The 10228-nt window shown below is 42.3% G+C and overlaps 1 protein-coding gene across 5 annotated transcripts in view; it reads right to left on the bottom strand.

The window, feature by feature from the left end:
* Schip1 (schwannomin interacting protein 1) overlaps nucleotides 1–10228 on the bottom strand; it is a 179499-nt gene that overhangs the window by 132536 nt on the left and 36735 nt on the right. The window lies entirely within an intron of this gene.

The raw sequence follows: 10228 nt of genomic DNA, 5'->3' as shown, positions 1-10228 counted from the left end.
ATATAAAATTAAACATTCTTTTGACTTATTTATTTTTATCTTATGTGTATGAGAGCTTGAACTGCATATTTGTAAGTGCACCCATATTATTCAATGCCCATGGAGGCCAGAGAAAGGGTGTCCGATCCCCTGGAACTGGAGTCAGGGATGGTTGTTAGCTACCACGTGGGTGCTGGGAACTGAACCCTGACTTCTGCAACAGCAACCAGTGCTCTTAACTGCTGAGCCATCTCTCCAGCCATATACAAAGAACACATTTTGAAGGAATCAATCACCTCATTAGGGCATGGGCAATAAAGGCCTTGTGAAATTTTCAGAAATCAGCTGCTAACTAATGCTCTTTAAGATACTGAAGAAATTGAAGACACTAGAAAATGAAAAGACTTTCCATGCTCACGGATTGGCAGAATGGACATTGTGAAAATGGCTATATTACTAGAAATAGTCCACAAGTTCAACACAATCCCCATCAAAATTTCAATAACATTCTTCAGCAAACTAAAAAACTAGTCCTAAAATTCATATGGAAAGAAAAGATCCCAATAGCCAACGCAATCCTAAGCAAGCAGAACAAAGCTGGACATACCACAATACTTGACCTCATATTATACTATAGAGTGGAGTGACAAACACAGAACGGTTCTGGCACAAAAACAGACATATAGACCAGTGGAATAAGGTACAACATCTAGGAACAAACCCACACTGTTACAATACCTAATTCCTGTCAAAAACATACATTGGAAAAAAAAGACAACTTCTTTAACAAATGGTCTGGGAAAACTGGACATAGAATTAGATCCTTACTTCTCACTTTTCACAAAGAATCAATTCAAAATGGATCAAAGACACTGACAGAACATCGGAAATGTTGGAACTGTTAGAGGAAAACAGAGAAAGACTTCAGGCTATAGACATCAGCAAGAACTTTCTGGAAAGGACTGCAATAACACAAGAAACAACACCAAATACTGAAATATGAGACTACATGAAATTATAAAGCTTCTGCACAGCAAAGGAAAGCTATGAGTGAACATACAACCTACAAATGTGAGAAGAATCTTAAGCCAGCATACCCCAGACGGGGTTAATATCTAGAACATGGGAAGAATCACAAAAATTGAACACCAAGCCCCACAAATTTTCCAATCAATACACGCATTAATGAGCTATGTAAACTATTCTCAAAAGAAGAAACATAAACGATCAATAAATATTATAAAAAATATTCATCATCCTTACTTATCTGGGACAACTGCAGATACAATTCCTTTGAGATTCCATTTCACACTGGTGGCCATCAAAACAAATGACAATAGATGGTGGCGAGGATGTAGGGAAAGAGGAAACTTTATTCACTACTGTTGAGAGTGTACATTGGTGCAGCCACTATGGAATCCATATGAATGGTCTTCAGAAAAACTAAAAGTAGAACTACTATATGGCCCAGCTATACAACACCCAGTTATATACCCAAAGGACTCTAAATTCTACCATAGTGATGTTTGCACATCAGGTTTATTGCTACTCTATGCACAATGGCTAAAAAAATGGAATGAGTCTAGGAGGCCACCAATACATGAATGGATATAAAAAAATGTAGTACAAAAACACAATGGAATTTTATTCATCCACACAGAAAAATGAAACCATGGCATTTGCAGGAAAATGGATAAAAATGGAAATAATTATGTTGAGCAAAATAAGACAGACTCAGAAAGACAAATACATTCATATTTAGTGCTCTCTCTCCCTGTGTGTGTGCGTGTGTGTGTGTGTGTGTGTGTGTGTGTGTGTGTGTGTGTGTGTGTATAGAAGGGCAGGTCATACTCATGAAAGTGGAAAGGGAACCATGAAAAGGGAAAAAGAGATTTTAAATGGGGATAATGGGAACACACGTACTATGAAAGCAGAAGAGGAGAGAGGAAGGGGCAGAGCAGGAAGGGCGTAGAGAAGGGGAAGGAGGACAAAAGATATAAGAAAATGCTGTAATGAAATGTATTATTATGAAACAAAAAAAATACTGGGTAAATGCAGAAACTTCATGCAGGAAACAGCAATCTCACACACATCTCCCTCTCCTTAGGCCCATTTTTTTCTATTCCCTGTTCTCACTTGTACTCTAACTAAGCCAAGTGTTCCAATTTAGACTATTTCAGGGACTGTCCCTCTACCTCACAAATCACAAATACTTTTGTTTTTGAAATGCATGACCAAGTTTTCTTTTAAATGATTAGCAGTACTTGAGTCTTATCATCTAGTAATTTGGATTAAGCTAATCCAACAGCAGCCTAAACAAGTATGTTAGTATTACTGTTCTAACCCTTAGCCAGATGGACTACTCTAAGACTCTTTGCTGCTTTATACAAGTTACCAATGATTAGTCACTACTTTTCCATAGAAAAGGCCTCTGAACTTTAAAGAAAGTGCGAGGGAACAATTTAATCCCTTTCTTCAAAGAATTGGCTTATTTCATTATTAAAGAAAAGGCCAATGTCAATACCTGTTGTTTGTGGGAACACATAGGAAAACAAACCAGATACTCAATAAATTTCTAAGACACACAAGATGAAACGTTAGGTGCTAAGTGTACACAAAGAGCTAGATCTGCTGCTCTCCAAAAAGAGACAGGACCTACCACAGCACAAAGAGATAACGTATCTATTGCCTTTCAGAAGAACAGAACTCAGGCTTTGCGGAGGCATCCTATTCTACAAGGGTGTCTCCAACACCAACCCACGTGACAGGTGCTTCTATCAGTTTATGTGATAGTTTTCCTGGATTTCTGGCTGGAAGTCACACAAGAAGACCAAGACAAGATCCAGGACATCATTCCTGTTCTGGAGAAGGTTCATTTTTATCTTGGGTCACCTTCTCTACCTGGTGCTGCAGCTCCCACGGCACCCTGGTGCTATAGCTTCTTTAGCCTTGAACGCTATCCCCAACTGCAGGTAGTGCTGTTCATTCTCAGCTGGGCTTCTGGCCTGCTGTCTACTCTCAGGTTCTTTTGTTTGCAGGCCTTGAGTCCTTCTGTGCCTGTCATTTCTCAGCCTGTGGCAGCTGCTGGGACTGACTTGCCATAGCTGTGGGAATTGCTGGGCAGGCTGGCCTCAAAGTTGTGCTTCACCCTCCCAAATGGCTATGGGTGTGAGCCACCACACTAAGCTCACAAAAGCTACTTTTTAAAAAAAGCTCTTTTGGGGCTGGAGAGATGGCTCAGTGGTTAAGAACACTGTTCTTGCAGAAGACCTGGGTTTGAATCCCAGCACCCACATGGCAGCTAACAACCATCCATAACTCCAGTTCCAGGGGATCCAATGGCCTCTTCTGACCTCCGTGGACATTGAATGACACGGGTGCACTTACTTACATGCAGGCAACACACACGTACACAGAAAATAAAAATAACAAATAAAATATTTGTTAAAATGAAAAAGCTCTTTCTTGGCTTTATTTTTTTTTTCTATATTTTGTTTTGGTTTTCACTCGTAATAAAATATCTACTTAAAACTATCCAGCGGGAGCAAATCACCTCCACTTTTAGAATGAGCCACAGAGCTCTCTCCCTTAGCTTTCTCAAGTCTTACCCACCTGAGTGGAATGGTGACAGGAAGCAGGTCAGGCCTGGGCTAAGGAAGTGGCTGAAGATGGTCCACCTCTACAGACCTCAGTTTCTACCTTTGAAAATGGGGAGGGTTTTTTGAGATGACCTCTCAGATTCCAATGGAAATGCTCAGTTTCACAACTGACACTAAATTACCACAGGTGGTAGCTACCAGACTCCCAGTAACTAGGAGTCAAGAATGTCATCTGTCCTCGCGGCTCAAGAAGCACAAGGGCAGCTGAGGCCCAGCAGTTGCAAAAGCCTCTTAGGACTGAATTTCAAAAGTCAGAAAAAACCATCAACGTCTTCAGGGAACAAGGTCCAGGAATACAAACTTCTATTTTAATACGCACACACAGTACCCTAGAATTTGGGTAAACTTTAAAGAAAGGACTGAGAATTATCATTATGAGGACTAGTAAGAAAGTTCCTGATGTAGCAGCTTTGAGTAAATGAAAGAACTAAACCCAAATTCTGGAAGGAAGAGATGTTTGTTCTTCACCAAATGCTAGTGAGCCTGCTGCATGCGTTCTAGGGGAGAAGGGAGGAATGTAAAACACATGCATAGAAAAGGGACTAAGGGAAGGACCCACAAGAAGACAATGCTGTCTCTGAAAGCCTAGAACCAGAGGTAGAGCTTCACAGGTCCCAGAACCTCGCAGGAGACCAAGTTGGCCTCTAACTCACAAGGCCAAGGATGGCCTTGAACTCCAACTCTCAATCCTGCACTTTTTCTCACCTCTAAAGTAGAATTCTTAGTTAGTTTGTCCAATTTGGGGGTTTGGCATGAAATCAGATATGAAAATGAAAACGGAAAGCCCTTTACAACTAAGTAGAAGTGAATGGTACCCATGTGGAATAAAAAGTTCAGGAGAAATAGGCTGATCAAAGCCCAGTTGACCAGGCAGAGAGGCACATCAAATTCCAAAGAGGCCCAGTACTGGACAGTGTGAACCTGTGGACCTGCTACTGAGCCAAGGCTTCCTATGCTGGTGCTTCCCAAGCAAAAGTACTAAGGAATACCAGGCAAGGACCCGGAGAAAGAAGAGTTCTGGAGGGCAGAGCCAGGCAGGGATGGAGGGAGGTGGCAGCATGCCAGTGGTGAGATGTTCAAGATCTCAACAAGTGAGCGATGGTAGTATCGTAGTATCTATATCTAGTTTCCAGATATGCCCTCTAAAAGTTTTTCTCAGGAACTTTTAAAAGTCTACTACTGGGCCTGGAGAAACAGCTCAGTGGTTAAGAGCACTAGCTGCTCTAGGGGCTGGAGAGATGGCTCAGTGGTCAAGAACACTGGCTGTTCTTGCAGAAGACCCGGGTTCAATTCCCTGCACCCACATGGCAGCTAACAACTGTCAGTAACTCCAATTCCAGGGGATCTGATGCCCTCTTCTGTCTTCCATGGGCATTGCACAATACGGGTACACTTACTACATTCAGGCAATACACATACGTGCATACACATAAAATAAAAATAACAAATAAAATATTTTAAATAGGACACCAGTTGCTCTTGCAGAAGACCTGGGTTTGGTTACCAGCATCCACATGGGTAGCTAACAACCATCCATAACTCTAGTTCCAGGGAATCTGATGCCCCCTTCTGACCTCGTGGACATTGCACAACATGGGTGCGTTTACATACACATAGGCAATACACTCACACACATAAAATAAAATAGAAATAATATTAAAAGTCTACTACTTAAAAACCCATTAATAGGTAGAGATTTCTTTTAATTCAGTTACAACAATTCAAAAGGACCTTCTTCAACATATACATACACACACATCCATAACAAATGGTATGCATGTTTACATAAGGGTCCTACAGGTGAGCTACATCCACGCTTCTCATAAACTAATGTAGTTAGGATCCAAACATTTTAGAAGTCTTTAAAAATTTTTTCCTTTATGTATTGTTATTACTGTGTGTGTGTGTGTGTGTGTGTGTGTGCGTGCGCACGCGCGCTCATGTGTAGGTCAGAGGACAACTTTCAGAATCAGTTCTCTCCTCCCTACCAGGCTCCAGGGATCAAAATCAGGTCTTCAGGTTGGCTCGCAAGCCCTTCTTCAAAGTCTTAAGCACATGCTGATACAGAGAACAGCCTTTGTTACCCTTGAGAACCAGCATATATTCACCAAGTAGGCAAAGAAAGTTTGATTATGGTAAAATGTTGAGTGACAGACTACATTAGCCCTCATAATTTCTACTCATGGCAAAAAAGAATCTTTTAGCATTGATATTAAGCATGTTCTCAGACAGAAATGGTCAGACAGAAATGGTTATTTGCATAGCACATAGGATGTTTTCAATGTTAAGTCCCAAGCTGCATAATCAGGTAACCTATTAAACTTCTAAACCTTGTTATATTTTGTAGGACTAATAAGGTATCTTAATTCAGTCTATAAAACAGATATTCATGTAATTTAAACATAGTCCCAGTAAAGAGTAGAACAAGTCACTCAGCCATTCAGTTACTTTGGTAGTGTTGTTGATGGGAAGAAGTAACTGGGTTATAATTCTTACAAAACAACACACTGAAAATAACCTGTAATTAGCACTATTCTAGGAAGAAATGTAGGTAATTTAAAGTTTGCTACTAGCTAATAGTATAAACAAATAAAAAGACAAATTGTTTCCAAGTACTTTGGAATAACCTCATCAGGAGACTTTGCATTCAATTAATGTGCCAATTAAAATTATTCTTAACTTCTCATTAAATGAGGAAAATACACCTGTCCTGGGCACTAAAAAATAGCAAAACTGCACTTTAAAAGTGTGGGGTCTACAAATAGAACCCCTTTCTAATTTAAAAGTGACTCCTCTCAGTTTTTGAACGATGGTGTAATGATTTTGGTTAGATATAATGGACGACCTCTTTGCTTTTTTGTTTTCCAAAAGGCAAGGGACCAGACTGCCTAGTAATCTGGAAAACCCAAGGATGTAGATGGCATACAACAGCTGCTCAGAGGGGAAGCTGAGGTTTGAGTTAGAGCTATAAGAGACATGGCAATGGGGCTAAGGAGATGGTTCATCGGGTAAGGGTGCTTGCCACCAAGAATGACACCCTGAGTTCGATCCCCAGAATCCACATGGTGGAATACACACACCAATACTGTTCTAGTTTGCTTTCATATTGCTGTGACAAAACATTCTGACCAATGCCAACTTGGGGAGGAAAGGGTTTATTTGGCTTACATCTCCTGAGTCACAGTTCATCACTGAAGGAGCCCAAGGTAGGAACTCATGGCAGGAACCTGGAGGCAGGAGCTGGAGCACAGGCCATGGAGGAACACTTCTTACTGGCTTGCTCCCCTGACTGGTGCTCAACCTACTTTCTTATGCAATTCAGACCCACAGGCCCAGGGGTGGCACCACCCACTGTAGGCTGGCCCCTCCCACATCACCCAACAATAAAGATGCCTCACAGACATAGCCATAGGCCAGTTCAGTGAAGGCTATTCCCCAATTGAGGCTCCTTCAACCCAGGTGTGTCAAGTTGACAACTAAAGCTATCCAGCACACATACAAACATTAAGTAAATAAGTACATGAGGTTAGTACATGAGTAAATAAGTACATAAGTACAAGGCCAGCTTCAGCTCCCTAAAGAATCTCATATAGCCAGCCTTGGTTACCTGGCAGCCTGTCTCAAAAAATCTAAAAAAAATCAAAACAAAACAGGCAGGTATGATCCCTGTATTCTTAGATTTCAGAGAGACCCAAAACAGAGAATTAAAGATCATGCTAGAAAGTAAGAGCACTGAGAAAATAGCATAGGTGGGGGAGGGGTGGGGTGGGATGGAGACAGGGGTGCAGGTGGAGTGCTGTCCCTTTGCTTTAGGGAGGCTGGTCAGGCCCAGCCTCTCTGAGGTGGTGAGAGTTGAGCTGGGTCTGAAAGGATCAGAGGAACCAACTATTGGGCTGCAGAGATGACAGACAGCAAAGGCAAATGCTTGAAGTGAGTATTGGATTATGAGGTGAAGAAAACCTACCAGTCCTTTTGATTTTATACCCTCCTCCTCATGGATGCACCCAAGTCATCTAAACATGTTTACACACAACATTCTAAAGAGTACAAAAATACCATTGGGCCTGACTATCTCCTTCATGGTAGGCCTTCTCCATAAATCTGTTGCTATTCTCAGGCTCCTTCCTCAGGGTCCCTTATTCCAGGGAACACTAAACAGGATTTAAGTGTTTAAAAAGTTTAAAAATATTTTATAGCCGGGCGTGATGGTGCACGCCTTTAATCCTGGCACTTGGGAGGCAGAGGCAGGCGGATGTCTGTGAGTTCAAGGCCAGCCTGGCCTACATAGTGAGTTCCAGGACAGCTGGGGCTACAGGGAGACCCTGTCTCAAAAAGACAAAAAAAAAAAATTATTTTCATTTTATGTATATGAGTGTATATGCTTGCATGTGTGTAAGTGCACCCAAGTCACACAATTCCTGCAGGGGTCAGAAGAGGGTGTCAGATTCCCCTTGGAACTGGAGCTATGGATGGTTGTTAGCTGCTATGTGGGTGCTGGGAATTGAACCAGGTTCCTCTGCAAGAGCAGCCAGTGCTCTTAACTGCTAAGCCATTTCTCCAACCACTAAAAACTTTTATAACTTTTAGAAAAACAACAACTGTAAAAATCAAGCTTTCTGTGATGATGTCCAATATACAATATTTTTAAATATTAAGGTGATTTCAGGGCTAACTTACAGTCTGAAAAGCACTATTCTAAGCAAACATGTAGTAATAATTTCATTCACATACAAACCAAAACAGGGAAAAATTCAATATTAACTTCAAAGGTCACCCCCTCCTTCTCCTTTTTTTCCCATATACTTTGTTAAAGCAATGACAGCTAGGGCCTGTGAGACAGTCTGCAAGTAAAGGTGTCACCAAACCCGACAACCAGTGCTCAATCCTCAAGAGCCAGCCATATGAGAAGGGAACAGATGCCAAGGAACAGACTCCAGCAAGTTCGAACCTTGAGTGTGTGTACCACCCTAACACACATCCACAGAAACAAATGTTAAAAAAAAAAAACTTAAAAAAAAATAGCAATGATATAAAAAACAACAACAACAACAAAAAAAACCCCAGAGCGGACATTTTCAGGAGAGTTAGGGAGTCTGGGTCTGGGAGTGGGGGAGATGAGAGGAAAAAAACTCCAAATTGTTGATGAGGTAAAGGGAGATCTTTGGTTTTAGAGACTGCTCAATACAGAAGCCATAGTAACAAGAGGTGGTTACTATGTTCATCATGAACAGAGGACTGTCAGCTAAGCCTTTAAATGTCAGGTTCCCAGAGGGCAGAAAGTCTAGCCCTATCTTGCCTCACCAGACTCTCAGCTCCAGTTACAGACCTGTAACTACTTATCTTCAAGTCACTGCTCAAATCCTGGAAAAGGATGTTTTCTATTGCAAGGTACAAGAAATAGCCTTGGCTGTAATGGAAAGATTTCTTGTCTGTTAGTGACATAGTAAACTTTTAAACAGCTAGGATTAAAACAAGTGTGCTAATTTAATAGGTAATTTCTCAAAGGACACTAACCAGCAGGCTCTGTCAGCCAAGGGCTCTAATTCACAGAAACTGCCAATTTCTCTGTGAAGGCCTGTTACCACCCTCACCCCTGAAGTCAGAAGTGCATGCACCCAATTTCCAGACGCCCAGGGGACCCAGAGTAACCAAATCACACCTGCAAGGCAAGCATTTTCCCACAACTGCCATACAGTTGTCACACACAGAAAGCAGCTCATTTAAACTGTGCCCTTCAGCCCTATTTAGGGATATCACTAATGATTTCAAATTACAACTGTTGCTTTATCTCAAACAGTGATAAAAACGGGAGCTACATTAGTGATGCTTGTCTTTTAAGTCATTTATCTGCTCTGTTCTCAGGGGCAAAAAAAAAAAAAAAAAAAATGTTGAGACAAGTGAAAACCTGCCAGAGCTTATTATAGATGCAGCCCTCCTTTCTCCCTCCCTGCTCTCCAAGTCAGCACCCCTCCCTGCTCTCCAAGTCAGCACCCCTCCCTGTCTGGCTTTCCTGAATTGAGGCAGTAGCCTCCGGTAAGGAACTATAAGTGGTTCTTCTATCAAAACAAGGAGGGATTCGCCGACAGACAGGGAGTAAGTCAGGCGACAGAGGCAACAGCCCCCTCCCTCAGCCTGGCAGTTCAATTCACCCTGTCCCCCAGGGCAGCAATTGCTCGGGTTTCATAAAAAAGGAAGTCATAGAAGAGGGCCTTTAGCCCATCCAAATCCAGGAGCCCGCGATGGAACCCCCGCTGCCAGACCTGAGATGTGGGCAGGCGACTGACTGCATGCATGTGCTCAGGCACAGCCTCGCTAAGGGCGAGACCTGAGACCCACCAAGATGGACGAAGCCACAACTATTACGGTATGAAACGGCACCCTCCGGCACTGGTTTCGGTGTGGAAACCTCTCCAGATTTATTTTCAGGCAAGTGACTCACGACCTAGTCTCCATAAGTAATTCCATCAAAATGAGTCGCCAGCTCCACTAGCCCGACTTTCCGCTGCCCTCTGGCTGCCCCTCCCTCCCCGCCCATCCTGTAAACCCAGACAGCTCGCAGACAGAGCGAGAGTACCCCAGGGGAGCAGGAG

The sequence above is a fragment of the Nannospalax galili genome, unplaced genomic scaffold (assembly GCF_000622305.1).
Source record: "Nannospalax galili isolate Female #2095 unplaced genomic scaffold, S.galili_v1.0 scaffold691, whole genome shotgun sequence".
NCBI lineage: Eukaryota > Metazoa > Chordata > Mammalia > Rodentia > Spalacidae > Nannospalax > Nannospalax galili.
Note: the sequence above shows the minus strand (reverse complement) of the source record. Positions and strands in the feature narration are given on the sequence as shown.